Raw genomic sequence first — 20,879 nt, 5'->3', positions numbered from 1 at the left:
TCTCGGTAGTAACCCTTTCAATCTGTGTTTCGGGTTCAACCGAGGTGATAATTGGTATTGTACTCACACAGGTAGTTTTTACTTTAAAGCCTGGTGGAACCGTTTCGCTTGGAGAACCAAAGCTCAGGATTTTTGGTGATAGATCCTCTAATGGTTTAAAGCCAGTTCCTGTTTCCAGTAAACTTCCATCGGGAGTGTGCCACCATCCCTTAGATGACTCATTCAGGACAGTTTCTGATGTAACTGGCCCTGCTTCAACACTTGGTGTTGATGGAGGCTTTGATGTGCCTTTGGTTGGTGCTGGCGGCGTCGACGGTGTGTTCGTAACAGTCAACATAGGTGTTTGAAACCCTGGACTTCCTGGAGAGTCCGATCGCCCTTGATTCTTTGCACTCTTACTTCCTCCACCCATTCTTGCTGACAATAAAGAAAAACCTGAAAGTGACCGATTAGTTAAACAAAAAAGTTTTATGGAAAAAAGGTACGAAATCATATACAACATAAATTCCAATATTCTTTGTTTCATATAACCGATCCCATGGATGGTGCCAAATGATCAAGCATATTTTCACGGGGTCAAGGTGAACCTACGCTTGAGTGCATAAAAGGGGTTTAAGGACTAACAATATTCAAACCTCCAACGCTTAGTCGTGGATAACCCACATCGGTATCGTTTCGATTCCGACAGGGTGGCCGATTTGAGAGTCCACCAACAACCATGCATACGAGGTTGAATGGCCCAAGGACATGAAGGTTTTATAGTTCAATACATACCTGAAAGTCTTTAGAGATCGTAAGAAGCTTTGTTCATACAATAGAGATTTGTATGTTGTAGTTTACGTATGAGTAAACAAGTGAACGTATATGTATTTAGGGTTTATGAGCTATGTATTTATAGGCTCACGAATTAGGGTTTCGGTAGAATCTCTTCCATAATTAAATGCAATCTTATCCCAACTAACATTCGTTATTTAAGGAAAAGAATCCGAATTGATTATACCGTACATTCTTCTAGAATGTACCAGACCCTTATGCAAGTATACGAAACTCGCATCAGATGGTATAGGCGCATAGCGTGCGGCTATACCCGTAACGTATGCCTTTGTGTGTGATTAAATGCTTTGGATACGCATCTGCACAACCTTGCGGATATGCGTATCATTAGACGGATATCCCTACTCCCAACGTTAACCTAAAGGTTTAAACGACCTTATAGATAGAATTCTAGGTACATGAACAAAGTGGTATACCTAATAAAGGATAGTCTCAGCTTTTCTTAATCCTAGTTTGTCTAACTAAAGCAATATCCTACCACTCAATCACTATGCTATGCCTTAACATTAACAGATGTGCAATCTTAGATATTCTAAGGTACTGCTAACTGGGATAGAAGTCTCTCCTTTTACGATCACTTATTCAACCCCGGATCATCTTACAATATCTCAAGAACATTGCTTTTGACGCGAATCATGCTTCTGAGTTAGCTAGTGTTCACTGAACTCTCTAACCACAAGAGTAAAAAAGTAAAAAAGTAAAAAAGTGAAGTTCAAAGGTTATGACGGTTTATATAGAGATTCATCAATGTATTTTTTATGGACACGATCGTGACACGTGTATGGGCAAGTTTAAAAGTGGGGTATGAAGAAACGCTTTTTACAGCTGGTGGCGCGTGAAGAATCTCAACCATTTAAAAGTAATCATCACAATGTCAGTAAAAGTCGTCTATCATCATTATCAATAATATTTTTCCCGATGCAAATGGAAAATGTGAAGACTTGTTGGGCATGCGTTAGCAGAAGTTTAACAAATTAATTCTTTTTCAAATACTTAAGTCATTAAACTGGGGGGACTTAATGGTGTATCCTATTGTATACACACATAAAGGCATAATATTCGTATGAAATTGGCATCAGGAACACTGAGAATAACAATTTTGGGAAACTTTCCGTCAAGCGTTCTCCGCTGTGAAGGCTGCTTCCGTTATGCATAAGCCCTGAAGGCCGCCTAGCGCTTAAGCCCTGGCCGGAGAGCGCCACATTCAGCATAAATTTTGGATCACGAATAACAGAACGTATCATCATCTGACACGTGTCCCTGAACTATCCGGTGGATCTATCACTATAAATAGACCCCTTAGGTCATCATTTTACACATTCAGAAATTCTGATAACTTGTGAGCAGAGATTTCACCTTTCTCTCACACATAGTACTTTCTCTCACTAGAAGTCATCCAGCTAGCAGCTCTATGCTCAGTGGATAAAAGATTGATTAAGCCACCCCACAAGTTTCTATACTTGTGAACCGGATCTGCAGGGATTATTTCCTAAGGGTAAACATCAATCGGCAACACTCCCCCACTTTTGGCTAGATACTTCTAGTATTGTGCTAACACACTAAACCTTACCTCATAAGGGAAATAGGTGTTAACAATTGCGCCATCCACTAATGTTAAGAACACGCTGAACGGAAAAGGAACAAAAACAACTGAGGCCCCATCTACGGGTGTGCTCGAAAAGTCCAATAATCCATTAATTGACAACGTGGAAATTTATCCGTTAATGCCTGAAGGGGATGTACTTATTTAGCCAACAGAGGATAAAATTGAAGAAACAGTTGCTGAAACTGCAGAAAGACATAAACGCTTGGCAACTAATTCAGAGAAAATGCCAGTAATCGAAGAAACAACAACCAAAAGTGCAGAAAGGCTTCAAAATCTTGTTAATAATCCAGAGAGGCGACCATTGATGCAACCACGGCGATGTCCATCATTTATACCTTTTCGACGGATGGCGGATGACAATGACAAGCAAATCATGAAGAAGCAATGTATATCAAAGTACAAGTTATCCAGACTACTTGACAAGTTGGGCAGTCTTATTGATGAATCTGAAGATGATAATGATCTAAGTTATGTTAATAATGATTCTGACGATGAGATTGATGAGAAAGACGAGTTCATGTCTGAAAAACAGACATTATTACTTTTAAACGACATCCTTAAGCAGACAGCTCCGGCAAAATATAAGCAACGCTTAGCGAAGCCCGCCGTCCGTGCTGTGGCTGTGGATAATTTTTTCGCTCTAATCACTGGAAAACAAGCTACAAAACCACCAGCTATGGCAGAGTCCACTCAATGCTTCATTGATTGAAATGCTAAATATCCATTGCCCAGGAATCTTGGCATACTGGCAATTGGAGTTTATGATGGTACTACAGATCCTGAGGATTTTCTTACTATGTTTAAAGGAGCAATGAGGTTGCAACAATGGGATGACGAAGTAGCCTGTCATATGTTTCTAATGGTGTTGCAGAAAATGGAAAGGGAATGGTTTGCTAGCTTACCGTCAAGGAGTATTACAAGTTATTTGGATCTTCGTGCAAAGTTTGTTATGCAGTATCAAAATCTTCGTAGCTGCACTTTGATGCATCTTGATGCACATGAGATAACGATGCATCATAATGAGTCCTTGAGTAATTTCATGAAGAGATATATGCTTGAAGCACAAAAGATACCTGATTGCCCAGAGTCACAGTTAGTGTCTGGCTTTATTTTCTGCTTGGATCAGCGAAGGTTTAGTACACTTGTTCATACGTTAAGGTATGACCTGCTAAAAACTCTGCACCAGGCATTGGAAGTTGTACAAAAGCATGTTCGAGCCGGCGAGTGAGGACCAAGAAAATTTGATGGTGGTAGCAGCAGTACCAAACCGCATAACTGAGGATGGTACTTGGATAGAAACCAGAGGAGAAATGACAATTCCAATGGCGAAAGGAGAGGCAACAATCATCCTAATGATTTTCACCACAACAGGAGGCCTATAGAGAGACATCTGTTGATAATGGCACTAACTAAAACTCCCAAGGAGATTCTTTTCACTGAACTCATCCGGACTGCTTTTAATCCTCCAGCACCTATGGAGGAACGAGATGGTCCAAGGAGTGAACTATGGTGTGACTTTAATGAGGCATGGGGTCATGCCACAGAAAATTTCAAATCTTTGATGAGAGAAATCATTGCAAAGATCAAGGCGGGTGAGTTAAATCACTTGCTTCCAGGTAAACAATACAGGAGAAAGGATCCTCGCAAGAAATTTGCATGGTAGAAAAATGATGGTGGAAGAGGTCTTCGGGGTGAAACTAGAAGAAGGGAAGAGCATGGCGGAAGAGATAACAGAAACAATACGGAGATCGGATAGCGGAGCGTGAAACAACTCCAGATGTGGTAATTAAGATGGTATGGTTTAGTGACAATTGTTATGAAGATGTGAGCAGTCAAACAACAATGTGGACAGCTGGACACATACTCCAATCATCTTTCAACCAATTCAAAATTGGACTTTATCCGTCCAGCCAGTGGTCATATCAGCAAAAATTTCTAATAAGTTCATCAGCCGTATCTACACAGACACAGGCAGTGAGGCTGACATCATTTATTGGCATTGTTTGAGAACTTTCCCAAGGCACGTGCAGGATAGAGCAAGGCGGACAAGTCTGAAAGTTTTAGTATTGATAGGTGCATCGGTGAATGCCATGGGGCGAATTCATTTGGGGGTTGTCATGGGAACTTACCCATTGCTAAGGACTGAAACAATTGATTTCACTATTTTGGTGTAGTGACCTGAACTTTTCCATGTTTATATATATTAAATGAAATTGATATTTATATGATTAAGTGTTTCCAACATGTTAAGCAATCAAACTTGTTAAGACTTGATTAATTGAAATAGGTTTTATATAGATAATTGACCACCCAAGTTGACTGGTGATTCACGAACGTTAAAACTTGTAAAAACTATATGATGTCATATATATGGATATATATATATATATATATATATATATATATATATATATATATATATATATATATATATATATATATATATATATATATATATATATATATATATATATATATATATATATATATATATAGTTAACATGGTATTGTGATAAGTAAACATATCATTAAGTATATTAACAATGAACTACATATGTAAAAACAAGACTACTAACTTAATGATTTCGAAACGAGACATATATGTAACGATTATCGTTGTAACGACATTTAATTGTATATATATCATATTATGATATATATATATCATATTATGATATATTAATATATCATAATATCATGATAATATAATAATTTAACATCTCATTTGATATAATAAACAATAGGTTAACAACACTTAACAGGATCGTTAACCTAAAGGCTTCAAAACAACATTTACATGTAACGACTAACGATGACTTAACGACTCAGTTAAAATGTATACACATGTAGTGTTTTAATATGTATTTATAAAATTTTGAAAGACTTCAATACACTTATCAAAATACTTCTACTTAACAAAAATGCTTACAATTACATCCTCGTTCAGTTTCATCAACAATTCTACTCGTATGCACCCGTATTCGTACTCGTACAATACACAGCTTTTAGATATATGTACTATTGGTATATACACTCCAATGATCAGCTCTTAGTAGCCCATGTGAGTAACCTAACACATGTGGGAACTATCATTTGGCAACTAGCATGAAATATCTCATAAAATTACAAAAATATTAGTAATCATTCATGACTTATTTACATGTAAACAAAATTACACATCCTTTATATCTAATCCATATACCAACGACCAAAAACACCTACAAACACTTTCATTCATCAATTTTCTTTGTCTAATTGATCTCTCTCAAGTTGTATCTTCAAGTTCTAAGTGTTCTTCATAAATTCCATAAGTTCCAGTTTCATAAAATCAAGAATACTTTCAAGTTTGCAAGTTTACTTCCAAGCTTTCTAATCCAATCCAAGTAATCATCCAAGATCAAGAAACCTTTGTTATTTATAGTAGGTTATCTTTCTAAATCAAGGTAATACTCATATTCAAACTTTGGTTCAATTTCTATAACTATAACAATCTTATTTCGAGTTAAAATCTTACTTGAATTTGTTTTCGTGTCATGATTCTGCTTCAAGAACTTTCCAGTCATCCAAGGATCCTTTGAAGCTAGATCCATTTTTCTCTATTCCAGTAGGTTTATCCAGAAAACTTGAGGTAGTAATGATGTTCATAACATCATTCGATTCTTACATGTAAAGCTATCTTATTCGGAGGTTTAAACTTGTAATCACTAGAACATAGTTTAGTTAATTCTAAACTTGTTCGCAAACAAAAGTTAATCCTTCTAACTAGACTTTTAAAATCAACTAAACACATGTTCTATATCTATATTATATGCTAACTTAATGATTTAAAATCTAAAAACACGAAAAACACCGTAAAACTGGATATACGCCGTCGTAGTAACACCGCGGGCTGTTTTGGGTTAGTTAATTAAAAACTATGATAAACTTTGATTTAAAAGTTATTCTTCTGGGAAAATTATTTTTATTATGAACATGAAACTATATCCAAAAATCATGATTAAACTCAAAGTGAAGTATGTTTTCCAAAATGGTCATCTAGACGTCGTTCTTTCGAATGAAATGACTACCTTTACAAAAATGACTTGTAACCTGTATTTACGACTATAAACTTATACTTTTTCTGTATAGATTCATAAACTTAAGTTCAATATGAAACCATAGCAATTGGATTCACTCAAAACGGATTTAAAACGAAGAAGTTATGGGTAAAAAAATATTGGATATTTTTACTTGTTGTAGCTACGTGAAAATTGGTAACAAATCTATACAAATTATATCCTAGCTAACTTATATTGTATTATACATGTATTCTAATATATTATGTAATCTTAGGATACCATAGACACGTATGCAAATGTTTTGACATATCATATCGACCCATCTATATATATTATTTGGAACAACCATAGACACTCTATATGCAGTAATGTTGGAGTTAGCTATACAGAGTTGAGGTTGATTACAAAAATATATATACTTTGAGTTGTGATCTAGCCTGAGACGTGTATACACTGGGTCATGGATTGGGTCAAGATAATATATATCAATTTATTTCTGTACATCTAATTATATACAACTAGTTGTAGGTTACTAACGAGGACAGCTGACTGAAAATATTTAAAACATTAAAATGTATTAAAAATGTTGTAAATATATTTTGAACATACTTTGATATATATGTACATATTTGTTATGGGTTCGTGAATCGACCAGTGGCCAAGTCTTACTTCCCGACGAAGTAAAAATCTGTGAAAGTGAGTTATAGTCCCACTTTTAAAATCTAATATTTTGGGATGAGAATACATGCAGCTTTATAAATGTTTTACAAAATAGACACAAGTACGCAAAACAACATTCTATGGTTGGATTATTAAACCGAATATCGCCCTTCAAGTCTGGTAGCCTAAGAATTAGGGAAATGGCCCCTAATTGACGCGAATCCTAAAGATAGATCTATTGGGCTTAACAACCCTCATTCAGGTTATGGATGGTTTAGTACTTTGAGATTATTATACAGATGAGAGGTTCTGTTTTGGGGATATTTTATGCATTAAGTTAACGTCGGTTACCAGGTGTTCAACATATGAATGATTTTTATCTCTATGCAGTTTGCGAAATGCCTGATAAGAGATGTGTTATAAAAATGAAATCTTGTGGTCTATTATTATGATTTAATAATATGTAGGTTAAACCTATAACTCACCAACAATTTTGTTGACGTTTTAAGCATGTTTATTCTCAGGTGATTATTAAGAGCTTCCGCTGTTGTATACTAAATTAAGGACAACATTTGGAGTCCATGCTTGTATAATATTGTTTAAAAACTGCATTCAAAGACTTATGTTAATGTGTAATATTATTGTAAACCATTATGTAATGGTCGTGTAAAAACGCTATATTTTAGATTATCATTATTTGATAATCGTCGTAATATTTTAAAGGTTATGGTTTGTTTTAAAATCGAATGCAGTCTTTGAAAAACGTCTCATATAGAGGTCAAAACCTCGCGACGAAATTAATTAATATGGAACGTTTATAATCAATATGAACGGGACATTTCAGCTGGTATCCGAGAGTTGGTCTTAGAGAACTAGAATTTTGCATTAGTGTGTCTTATCGAGTTTGTTAGGATGCGTTAGTGAGTCTGGACTTCGACCGTGCCTTTCATTGAAAATGATTGCTTAACAAATTTTGTTGGAAACTATATATTTTTAACATGTAAATATTATGTGAAATATTAATCTCTTAACGTGTTTTGATATTGTGTGATAGATGTCTACCTCTAGTACAAATCACATCAACTCACCTAATAATAATGAAGAGTCGAATATATATTGGAAAGATTCATAAATTCCCGAGGAAGAAGAGGAACCGGAAGAAGAAGAGGTTCCGGTTGGGGAAATAATAAAACGGTTAAATAAAAGAAAATCCTCAACCAACGGACCAAGGTTAATAATGGTCGATGGTGTTTCCGCCAAGGAAGCAAAATATTGGGAAGATTACCAATTTTCCGATGAATCGGATCCCGATGAGGATTCCGATGATGTTATAGAAATTACCTCGACCCAATTTAATAAAGCAAAAGAAAATAATAAGGGAAAAGGTATAAAAATAGAGAAACCCGATTCCAACCCCGATGAACTTTATATGTATCGACAACATCCGTATTTCTTAAAATGTAACAATGACTCGGGAACCTCTAAACCACCAGGTTTTTCTAAACCATTGTAGAAAACGACAGGTGCAAAACGAACCAAGTCCGAAGAAGAAGAAACGAGTGAGTCAGATTAAAGAGTTGTAATCATGTTGTGTAATATATGTAATATAGTGTGCTTGTACTTTTATGTTCTATGTAAAATTTGCTTGTATTGTTTGTTAATTATCTTTTACGAATCTAATCCTTGTCTATTTTACAGTATAAAAACAAAATGGACGTTAAGGGTAGACAACCGAATATTTTAGAAGACCTACCAGAGGATATGATTGAGGAAATCTTATCTAGAGTCGGTCAGAATTCATCAGCACATTTAGTTATGGCGAAATTAACTTGTCAAACATTTGAAAGACTTTCCAGAAATGCCTTAGTTTATAAAAGGCTTTCCTTTGATAGGTGGGGTATATCACATTGGGGAGACCGTAAGTTACGCCGTGTTTTCTTTAAAGCGTTAAATGCGGGGAACCCAAATGCAATTTTACGCTACGGGTTAAGAACCTATTTTGACTCAACATATCTCAACATAGGATTTCGTGAGTTAGAAAGAGCTTCTAACATGCAACATAAAGAAGCATGTTATGCTTACGGGTTAATAATGTTCGCTTCTCATCAAATTGAGAGAAAAAACATTGGGTTGCAACTTTTAAATAAAACATTCCCACAAGTGATGGACTCGGTATTTGAGATGAGAAACAAGGTTTTTAGATTATTACGGGGCTGTTGGACATTACGAAACCCTCGTCCTTTTGACGACATTACAACATGCTGTCTTGTCAACGGTCACAACGGTTATGTTCCACAAGACCAAGGATGGGAAGTAGTCATAGTAAAACCAGAATGCATGACTTGTTTCTGGACGTATGAATTACGTGTCTTTATTGCCTTTGTTGAATGACTTGCGTATTAACTAGAATTTTCTTCGCAACTGTTTTGTATCAGAGTTTTTATGTGCTATATTTCATGCTATATGTAAAATAGCGGTATTTTAAGTTTGCAAAATATTGTATAAAAGTTTGAATGTGAAATATTATTATAATCAGTTTTCATATAGAATTGTAGTAGTTAAATTGTACGTTAGCTACTAAGTATGAACTTAACGGGTAGGTATTACGCGAATTAAAACTTATAAAACGCTAATATGAAGAAAAAGCTTTTATAAATGAGTTCATATTATGCTACGGAATACTATTGACTACTCTTAATATTCTATATGATTAACTTAATTTTTTTGTATATTTTTGAAGGAAATGGCACCGACTACTCGTCAGAACTTGAACATGAGTGAGGAAGACTTCCGTGCTTTCCTTGCAGCAAATATAGCCGCAGTACAGACTGCAATGCAAAACAACAATAACTCAAGGTCTAGTAGTGGAGTTAACTCCACAGGAAATCGTGTAGGATGCTCCTACAAGGCTTTCACTGCCTGTAAACCTCTGGAATTCGATGGAACTGAAGGACCAGTCGGACTGAAACGATGGACCGAAAAGGTCGAATCTGTGTTTGCTATAAGCAAATGTGCTGAGAAAGATAAGGTAAAGTATGCCACGCATACCTTCACAGGTACTGCGTTAACATGGTGGAATACCTATCTCGAACAAGTGGGACAAGATGCTGCTTACGTACTACCGTGGTCAGCATTCAAACACTTAATGAACGAGCAGTACCGTCCCAGAAACGAGGTCAATAAGCTCAAGGTAGAGCTTAGAGGGTTACGAACACAAGGGTTTGATATTACCACGTACGAACGATGATTCACAGAGTTGTGCTTATTGTGTCCGGGAGCATTCGAAGATGAAGAAGAGAAAATCGACGCATTTGTAAAAGGATTACCGTAGTGACCCAAACTTTTCCATGTTTATATAAATTAAATGAAATTGGTATATTTACATTATTAAATGTTTTCAACATGTTAATCAATCAAACTTGTTAAGTCTTGATTATTTGAAATGTGCTTCATATAGACAATTGACCACCCAAGTTGACCGGCGATTCACGAACGTTAAAAATTTATAAAAACTACATGATATATATATATATATATATATATATATATATATATATATATATATATATATATATATATATATATATATATATATATATATATATATATATATATATATATATATATATATATATATATATATATATATATATATATATGGTTAACATGAGATTATGATAAGTAAGTATCTCACTAAGTATATTAACAATGAGTGATATACATAAAAATGAGTTTATTGAGTTAAGAAACTCGAAATGATATATATAACGATTATCGTTATGATAACGTCTACTAAATACATATGTATCATATTAAGATATTGATACACTATATTTAACATGATAAAATGATATTTAAATATATCATTAAGTGTGTTAACAATGAACTACATATGTAAAAACAAGACTACTAACTCAAGAATTACGAAACGAGACTTATATTTAACGATTATCGTTGTAACGCTATTTTAATGTATATATCATATTAAGAGATATTCATACATCATAATATCATGATAATGTAATAATTTAACATCTCTTTAGATATAATAAACAATAGGTTAATAACATTTAACAAGATCGTTAACCTAAAGGTTTCAAAACAACATTTACATATAACGACTAACGATGACTTAACGACTCAGTTAAAATGTATATATATGTAGTGTTTTAATATGTATTCAAAAACTTTTGAAAGACTTCAAGACACTTATCAAAATACTTCAACTTAACAAAAATGCTTGCAATTACATCCTCGTTTAGTTTCATCAACAATTCTACTCGTATGCACCCGTATTCGTACTCGTACAATACACAGCTTTTAGATGTATGTACTATTGGTATATACACTCCAATGATTAGCTCTTAGTAGCCCATGTAAGTCACCTAACACATGTGGGAACCATCATTTGGCAACTAGCATGAAATATCTCATAAAATTACAAAAATATTAGTAATCATTCATGACTTATTTACATGAAAACAAAATTACATATCCTTTATATCTAATCCTTATACCAACGACCAAAAACACCTACAAACACTTTCATTCTTCAATTTCATTCATCTAATTGATCTCTCTCAAGTTCCATCTTCAAGTTCTAAGTGTTCTTCATAAATTCCATAAGTATAGTTTCATAAAAATCAAGAATACTTCCAAGTTTGCAAGTCTACTTCCAAGCTTTCTAATCCATTCCAAGTAATCATCTAAGATCAAGGAACCTTTCTTATTTACAGTAGGTTATCTTTCTAATTCAAGGTAATATTCATATTCAAACTTTGATTCAATTTCTACAACTATAACAATCTTATTTCGAGTGAAAATCTTACTTGACCTGTTTTCGTATCATGATTCTGCTTCAAGAACTTTCAAGCCATCCAAGGATCCTTTGAACTAGATCCATTTTTCTCATTTCCAGTAGTTTTATCCAGAAAACTTGAGGTAGTAATGATGTTCATAACATCATTCGATTCATACATATAAAGCTATCTTATTCGAAGGTTTAAACTTGTAATCACTAGAACATAGTTTAGTTAATTCTAAACTTGTTCGCAAACAAAAGTTAATCCTTCTAACTTGACTTTTAAAATCAACTAAACACATGTTCTATATCTATATGATATGCTAACTTAATGATTTAAAACTTGAAAACACGATGAACACCATAAAATCGGATATACGCCGTCGTAGTGAAATCGGGGGCTGTTTTGGTTTGGATAATTAAAAACTATAATAAACTTTGATTTAAAAGTTGTTCTTCTGGGAAAATGATTTTTTCATATGAACATGAAACTATATCCAAAAATTTTGGTTAAACTCAAAGTGAAAGTATGTTTTTCAAAATGGTCATCAAGATGTCGTTCTTTCGACGGAAATGACTACCTCTTTAGTAATTGACATGTAACTTAAATTTTTGACTATAAAACTAAAAATTTTCTGTTTGGATTCTTAAATTAGAGTTCAATATGAAACCATAGCAATTTTATTCACTCAAAACAGATTTAAAATGAAGAAGTTATGGGTAAAACAAGATTGGATATTTTTGATCTTTTTAGCTATGGGAAATGTTTAACAAATCTATACAAATCATATCCTAGATAACTTATATTGTATTATACATGTATTCTAATATATTATGTAATCTTAGGATACCATAGACACGTATGCAAATGTTTTGACATATCATATCGACCCATGTATATATATTATTTGGAACAGCCATAGACACTCTATATGCAGTAATGTTGGAGTTAGCTATACAGGGTTGAGGTTGATTCCAAAAATATATATACTTTGAGTTGTGATCTAGCCCGAGACATGTATACACTGGGTCGTGGATTGATTTAAGGTAATATATATCGATTTATTTCTGTATATCTAACTGTAGACAACTAGTTGTAGGTTATTAATGAGTACAGCTGACTTAATACACTCAAATCTTTAAAACAAAATAAAGGTTGTAATTTTATTTTGATCATACTTTGATATATATGTACATATTTGTATAGGTTCCTGAATCGATCAGTGTCCAAGTCTTATTTCCGAGGAAGGAAATATCTGTGAAAGTGATTTATAGTCTCACTTTTAAAATCTAATATTTTTGGGATGAGAATACATGCAGGTTTTATAAACGATTTACAAAATAAACACAAGTACGTGAAACTACATTCTATGGTTGAATTATCGAAATCGAATATGCCCCTTTTTATTAAGTCTGGTAAACTAAGAATTAGGGAACAGACACCCTAATTGACGCGAATCCTAAAGATAGATCTATTGGGCCTAACAAACCCCATCCAAAGTACCGGATGTTTTAGTACTTCGAAATTTATATCATATCCGAAGGGTGTCCTGGAATGATGGGGATATTCTTATATATGCATCTTGTTAATGTCGGTTACCAGATGTTCACCATATGAATGATTTTTATCTCTATGTATGGGATGTGTATTGAAATATGAAATCTTGTGGTCTATTGTTACGATTTGATATATATAGGTTAAACCTATAACTCACCAACAATTTTGTTGACGTTTTAAGTATGTTTATTCTCAGGTGATTATTAAGAGCTTCCGTTGTTGCATACTAAATTAAGGACAAGATTTGGAGTCCATGCTTGTATAATATTGTTTAAAAACTGCATTCGAAGACTTATGTTGATGTGTAATATTATTGTAAACCATTATGTAATGGTCGTGTGAAAAATGCTATATTTTAGATTATCATTATTTGATAATCGTCGTAATATTTTAAAGGTTATGGTTTGTTCTAAAATCGAATGCAGTCTTTGAAAAACGTCGCATATAGAGGTCAAAACCTCGCAACGAAATCAATTAATATGGAATGTTTATAATCAATATGAACGGGACATTTCAGTTGGTATCCGAGGGTTGGTCTTAGAGAACCAGAAATTTGTATTAGTGTGTCTTATCGAGTTTGTTAGGATACATTAGTGAGTCTGGACTTCTACCGTGTTTTCTTTAAAAACGATTGCTTAACACTTTTGTTGGAAACTATATATTATTAACATGTAAATATTATGTGATATATTAACCACTTAATGTGTTTGATATTGTGTGATAGATGTCTACCACTAGTACAAATCCCATCGATTCAACTAATAATAATGAAGAGTCGAATATATTTTGGGAAGATTCACAAATTCCCGAAGAGGAATCGGAAGAAGAGGAACAAGAAGAGGAGGAACCGGAAGAGGAGGAACCGGAAGAAGAAGAGGTTCCGGAGGAAGAAATATTGATACCTATAGTAAATCGATTAAATAAAAGAAAATCCTCAACCAACGGACCAAAGTTAATAATGGTCAATGGTATTTCCGTCGAGGAAGCAAAATATTTGGAAGATTACCAATTTTCCGATGAATCGGATTCCGATGATGTTATAGAAATTACCTCGACCCAATTTAATAAAGCGAAAGAAAATAATAAGGAAAAAGGTATAAAAATAGAGAAATCCGATTCCAACCCCGATGAACTTTATATGTAGCGGCAACATCCGTATTTCCTAAAATGTAACAATGACCCGGGAACCTCTAAACCACCAGGTTTTTCTAAACCATTGTGGAAAACGACGGCTCGTATTAGAGGAACACCATATATTCCTAGAAAATTAGGAAAACGAACCAAGTCCGAAGAAGAAGAAACCAGTGATTCAGATTAGAGGGTTGTAATCATGTTGTGTATTATATGTATTGTAGTGTGCTTGTACTTTTATGTTCTATGTAAAAATTGCTTGTATTGTTTGTTAATTATCTTTTATGAATCTAACCCTCGTCTATTTTTACAGTATAAAAACACAAAATGGACGTTAAGGGTAGACAACCGAATATTTTAGAAGACCTGCCAGAGGATATGATTGATGAAATCTTGTCTAGAGTCGGTCAGAATTCATCAGCAGAATTAGTTATAGCAAAATTAACTTGTCAAACATTTGAAAGACTTTCCAGAAATGCCTTAGTTTATAAAAGGCTTTCCTTTGATAGGTGGGGTATATCACATTGGGGAGACCGTAAGTTACGCCGTGTTTTCTTTAAAGCATTAAATGCGGGGAACCCAAATGCAATTTTACGCTACGGGTTAAGAACCTATTTTGACTCAACATTTCCCAACATAGGATTTCGTGAATTAGAAAGAGCTTCTAACATGCAACATAAAGAAGCATGTTATGCTTACGGGTTAGTGATGTTCGCTTCTTACCAAAGTGAGAAAAAGAACATCAGATTGTAGCTTTTAAATAAAACTTTCCCACAAGTGACGGATTCAGTGGTGGGGGTGAGAAACAAGGTTTTTAGATTATTACGGGGCTGTTGGACATTACGAAACCCTCGTCCTTTTGACGACATTACAACATGCTGCCTAGCCAATGGTCATAACGGTTATTTTCCACAAGACCAAGGATGGGAAGTCGTCTTAGTAAAACCAGAATGCATGACTTGTTTCTGGACTTATGAATTACGTGTCTTTATTTCCTTTGCTGAACAACTTGCATATTAACTAGATTTATCTTCAAAACTGTCCTGTATCATAGTGTACTATATTTCATGTTATATGTAATATAGCGAAGTTGTAAGTTTGAAGAATATTTGTATGTGATATATTATTATAATCAGTTTTTCATATGGAATTGTAGTAGTTGAATTGTATATTAGCTACTAAGTATGAACTTAACTGGTAAGTAGTACCCGAATTTAAACTTATAAAACGCTAATATGAAGAAAAAGCTTTTATAAATGAGTTCATATTATGCTACGAGATACTATTGACTACTATTAATATTCTATATGATTAACTTGTTTCATTTGACTATTTTGAAGGAAATGGCACCGACTACTCGACACACCTTGAATATGAGTGAAGAGGAATTTCGTGCCTTTCTTGTTTCAAACATAGCCGCAGTACAGGCCGCGCTACATACCAACAATAACTCTAAATCTAGCAATACAGCTAACGGCGCAAGAAATCGTGTAGGATGCTCCTACAAGGAATTCACTGCCTGCAAACCTTCAGAATTTGATGGGACCGAAGGACCAATCAGATTGAAACGGTAGACCGAGAAAGTTGAATCAGTGTTTGCCATAAGTAAATGTGCTGAAGGAGACAAAATGAAGTAGGCTACGCATACCTTCACAGGTATTGCGTTAACATGGTGGAATACCTATCTAGAGCAAGTGGGACAAGATGCTGCTTACGTGCTACCGTGGTCAGCATTCAAGCACTTGATGAACGAGAAGTACCGTCCTAGAACCGAGGTCAATAAGCTCAAGTCAGAACTTAGAGGGTTACGAACACAGGGATTCAATATTACTTCGTACGAAAGACGATTCACAGAATTGTGCCTATTGTGTCCGAGAGCGTTCGAAGATGAGGAAGAGAAGATCGACGCGTTTATGAAAGGGTTACCGGAGAGAATCTAAGAAGATATAAGTTCACACGAGCCTGCCTCCATACAAAAGGCATGTAGAATGGCTCACAAACTAGTGAACCAGATTGAGGGAAGAATTAAAGAACAGGCGGCCGAAGAGGCCAACGTGAAGCTAGTCAAAAGAAAGTGGGAGGAAAACGGTGATAAGAGTCACCAATACAACAACAACTATCCCAACAATCGCAACATCAATCGCAACTACAACAAACGGCACAACAACAACAACAACAACAACTACAACAATCATCCCAAAAACAATATAAACCGCAACAACAAAAACAACAACAACAACAACAACAATCAGAAGCAGCTATGCCAAAGGTGTGAAAAGTATCACTCGGGGTTCTACACCAAATTTTGCAACAAGTGTAAAAGAAATGGTCATAGCGCGGTGAAGTGTGAGGTCTACGGACCAGGGGTTAACAGAACGAAAGGAACAAATGGTGTCGGAACAAGTAATAGTTGAGCAAGTAGCGTCAGAGCAAGTTATGCCAATGTAGTTTGTTATAAATGTGGAAAACCGGGCCACATTATTAGAAATTTCCCGAACCAGGAGAACACGAATGGACAAGGCCGCGGAAGAGTTTTCAATATTAATGCGGCAGAGGCACAGAAAGACCCGGAACTTGTTACGGGTATGTTTCTTATTGACAATAAATCTGCTTACGTTTTATTTGATTCGGGTGCGGATAGAAGCTATATGAGTAGAGATTTTTGTGCTAAATTAAGTTGTCCATTGACGCCGTTGGATAGTAAATTTTTACTCGAATTAGCAAACGGTAAATTAATTTCAGCAGATTATATATGCCGGAATCGAGAAATTAAATTGGTTAGCGAAATATTTAAGATTGATTTGATACCAGTAGAGTTAGGGAGTTTTGATGTAATAGTTGGCATGGACTGGCTGAAGGAGATGAAAGCAGAGATCGTATGTTACAAAAATGCAATTCGCATTGTACGAGAAGAAGGAGAACCCTTATTGGTGTACGGAGAAAAGGGCAACACGAAGCTACATCTTATTAGTAATTTGAAGGCACAAAAACTAATAAGAAAAGGTTGATATGCTGTTCTAGCACACGTCGAGAAAGTACAAACTGAAGAAAAGAGCATCAATGATGTTCCCGTCGCAAAAGAATTTCCCGATGTATTTCCGAAAGAATTACCGCGACTACCTCGACATCGATCTGTTGAATTTCAAATAGATCTTGTACCAGGAGCTGCACCAATAGCTCGTGCTCCTTACAGACTCGCACCCAGCGAGATGAAAGAACTGCAAAGCCAACTGTAAGAACTATTAGAATGTGGTTTCATTCGACCAAGCACATCACCATGGGGAACTCTTGTTTTGTTTGTCAAGAAGAAGGATGGTAAATTTAGGTTGTGTATTGACTACAGAGAGTTGAATAAACTTACCATCAAAAACCGTTATCCACTGCCGAGAATTTACGACTTATTTGATCAACTACAAGGCTCGTCGGTTTATTCGAAAATCGATTTACGTTCTGACAATCAACAAATGCGAGTAAAGGAGGATGATATTCCAAAAACTGCTTTTAGGACGCGTTATGGTCATTATGAGTTTATGGTTATGCCGTTTGGATTGACTAATGCACCAGCTGTGTTCATGGACCTTATGAACCGAGTGTGTGGGCCATATCTTGACAAGTTTGTCATTGTTTTCATCGATGACATACTTATTTACTCAAAGAATGATCAAGAGCACGAAGAACATTTGAGAAAAGTGCTAGAAGTATTGAGGAAAGAAAAACTGTATGCTAAGTTTTCAAAGTGTGCATTTTGGTTGGAAGAATTTCAATTCCTCGGTCACATAAGAAGGTATCCAGGTGGCCCCGACAAAGATCGAAACCGTTGAAAAGTGGGAAACCCCAAAAACTCCGAAGCATATACGTCAATTTTTAGGATTGGCTGGTTACTACAGAAGATTCATCCAAGATTTCTCCAAAATAGCAAAACCCTTGACTGCATTAACGCATAAAGGGAAGAAATTTGAATGGAAGGATGAACAAGAGAAGGCATTTCAGTTATTGAAGAAAAAGCTAACTACGGCACCTATATTGTCATTGTCTGAAGGGAATGATGATTTTGTGATTTATTGTGACGCATCAAAGCAAGGTCTCGGTTGTGTGTTAATGCAACGAATGAAGGTGATTGATTATGCGTCTAGACAATTGAAGATTCAAGAGCAAAATTATACGACTCACGCTTTGAATTGGGTGATGTTGTTTTTGCATTAAAGACTTGGAGGCATTATTTATATGGGGTCAAAAGTATTATATATACCGACCACAAAAGTCTCCAACATATATTTAATCAGAAGCAACTGAATATGAGACAATGCAGGTGGATTGAACTGTTGAATGATTATGATTTTGAGTTTCGATACCACCTGGGGAAGGCGAATGTGGTAGCTGACGCTTTGAGTAGAAAGGACAGAGAACCTATACGGGTAAAAGCTATGAATATAATTATTCGTAATAACCTTACTACTCAAATAAAGGAGGCGCAACAGGGGGTTGTAAAAGAAGGAAAGTTGAAGAATGAGATATCTAAAGGATCAAAGAAACATCTTAATATTCGGGAAGACGGAACCCGATATAGGACTGATAGAATCTGGGTACCAAGGTTTGGAGATGTGAGAGAAATGGTACTTAAGGAAGCACATAAAACCAGATATTCAATACATCCCAGAGCGGGGAAGATGTATAAAGATCTCAAGAAACACTTTTGGTGGCCGGGTATGAAAGTCGATATTGCTAAATATGTAGGAGAATGTTTGACGTGTTCTAAGGTCAAAGCTGAACATCAGAAACCATCAGGTCTACTACAACAACCAGAAATCCCGAAATGGAAATTGGAAAACATTACCATGGATTTCATTACTAAATTTGCAAGGACTGCAAGTGGTTATGATACTATTTGGGTAATAGTCGATCGTCTCACCAAGTCAGCACACTTTCTGCCAATGAGAGAAGATGATAAAATGGAGAAGTTGGCGAGATTATACTTGAAGGAAGTTGTCTCTAGACATGGAATACCAATCTCTATTATCTCTGATAGAGATGGCAGATTTGTTTCAAGGTTTTGGCAGACGTTGCAACAAGCGTTGGGGACTCGTCTAGACATGAGTACTGCCTATCATCCACAAACTGATGGGTAGAGAGAAAGGACGATACAAACGCTTGAAGACATGCTATGAGCATGTGTTATTGATTTCGGAAACAGTTGGGATCGACACCTACCGTTAGCAGAATTTTCCTACAACAACAGTTATCATTCTAGTATTGAGATGGCGCCGTTTGAGGCACTTTATGGTAGAAAGTGCAGGTCTCCGATTTGTTGGAATGAATTGGGGGATAGACAGATTACGGGTCCGGAGATAATCCAAGAAACTACAGAGAAAATCATCCAAATTCAACAACGGTTGAAGACTGCTCAGAGTCGACAAAAGATCTACGCGAACCTTAAAAGGAAAGATATAGAATTTGAAATTGGGGAGATGGTCATGCTTAAGGTTTCGCCTTGGAAAGGCGTTGTTCGATTTGGTAAACGAGGGAAACTAAATCCAAGATACATTGGACCATTCAAGATTTTAGATCGTGTCGGACCGCCTACCGACTTGAATTACCTCAACAACTCGCCAATGTACATAATACCTTTCATGTCTCGAATTTGAAGAAGTGCTTAGCCAAAGAAGAATCACTATTCCTTTAGACGAAATTAAAATCAATGAAAAACTACAATTCATTGAAGAACCCGTCGAGATAATGGATCGTGATGTTAAAAGGCTCAAGCAAAATAATATACCGATCGTCAAGGTTCGATGGAATGCTCATAGGGGACCCGAGTTCACCTGGAGCGTGAAGATCAAATGAAGCTAAAATACCCGTGCCTATTTCTAGAAGATTCGTCAACACCTTCAACAGCTTAAAATTTCAGGACGAAATTTATTTAACGGGTAGGTACTGTAGTGACCCGAACTTTTCCATGTTTATATAAATTAAATGAAATTGGTATATTTACATTATTAAATGTTTTCAACAGGTTAAGCAATCAAACTTGTTAAGACTTGATTATTTGAAATGTGCTTCATATAGACAATTGACTACCCAAGTTGACCGGCGATTCACGAACGTAAAAAATTTGTAAAAACTACATGATGATATATATATGGATATATATATGGTTAACATGAGATTATGATAAGTAAGTATCTCACTAAGTATATTAACAATGAGTGATATACATAAAAATGAGTTTATTGA

The sequence above is a fragment of the Rutidosis leptorrhynchoides genome, chromosome 1, assembly GCF_046630445.1.
Source record: "Rutidosis leptorrhynchoides isolate AG116_Rl617_1_P2 chromosome 1, CSIRO_AGI_Rlap_v1, whole genome shotgun sequence".
NCBI classification, from domain to species: domain Eukaryota; kingdom Viridiplantae; phylum Streptophyta; class Magnoliopsida; order Asterales; family Asteraceae; genus Rutidosis; species Rutidosis leptorrhynchoides.
The sequence above is the reverse complement of the archived record's forward strand: the minus strand, read 5'-3'. Positions refer to the sequence as shown.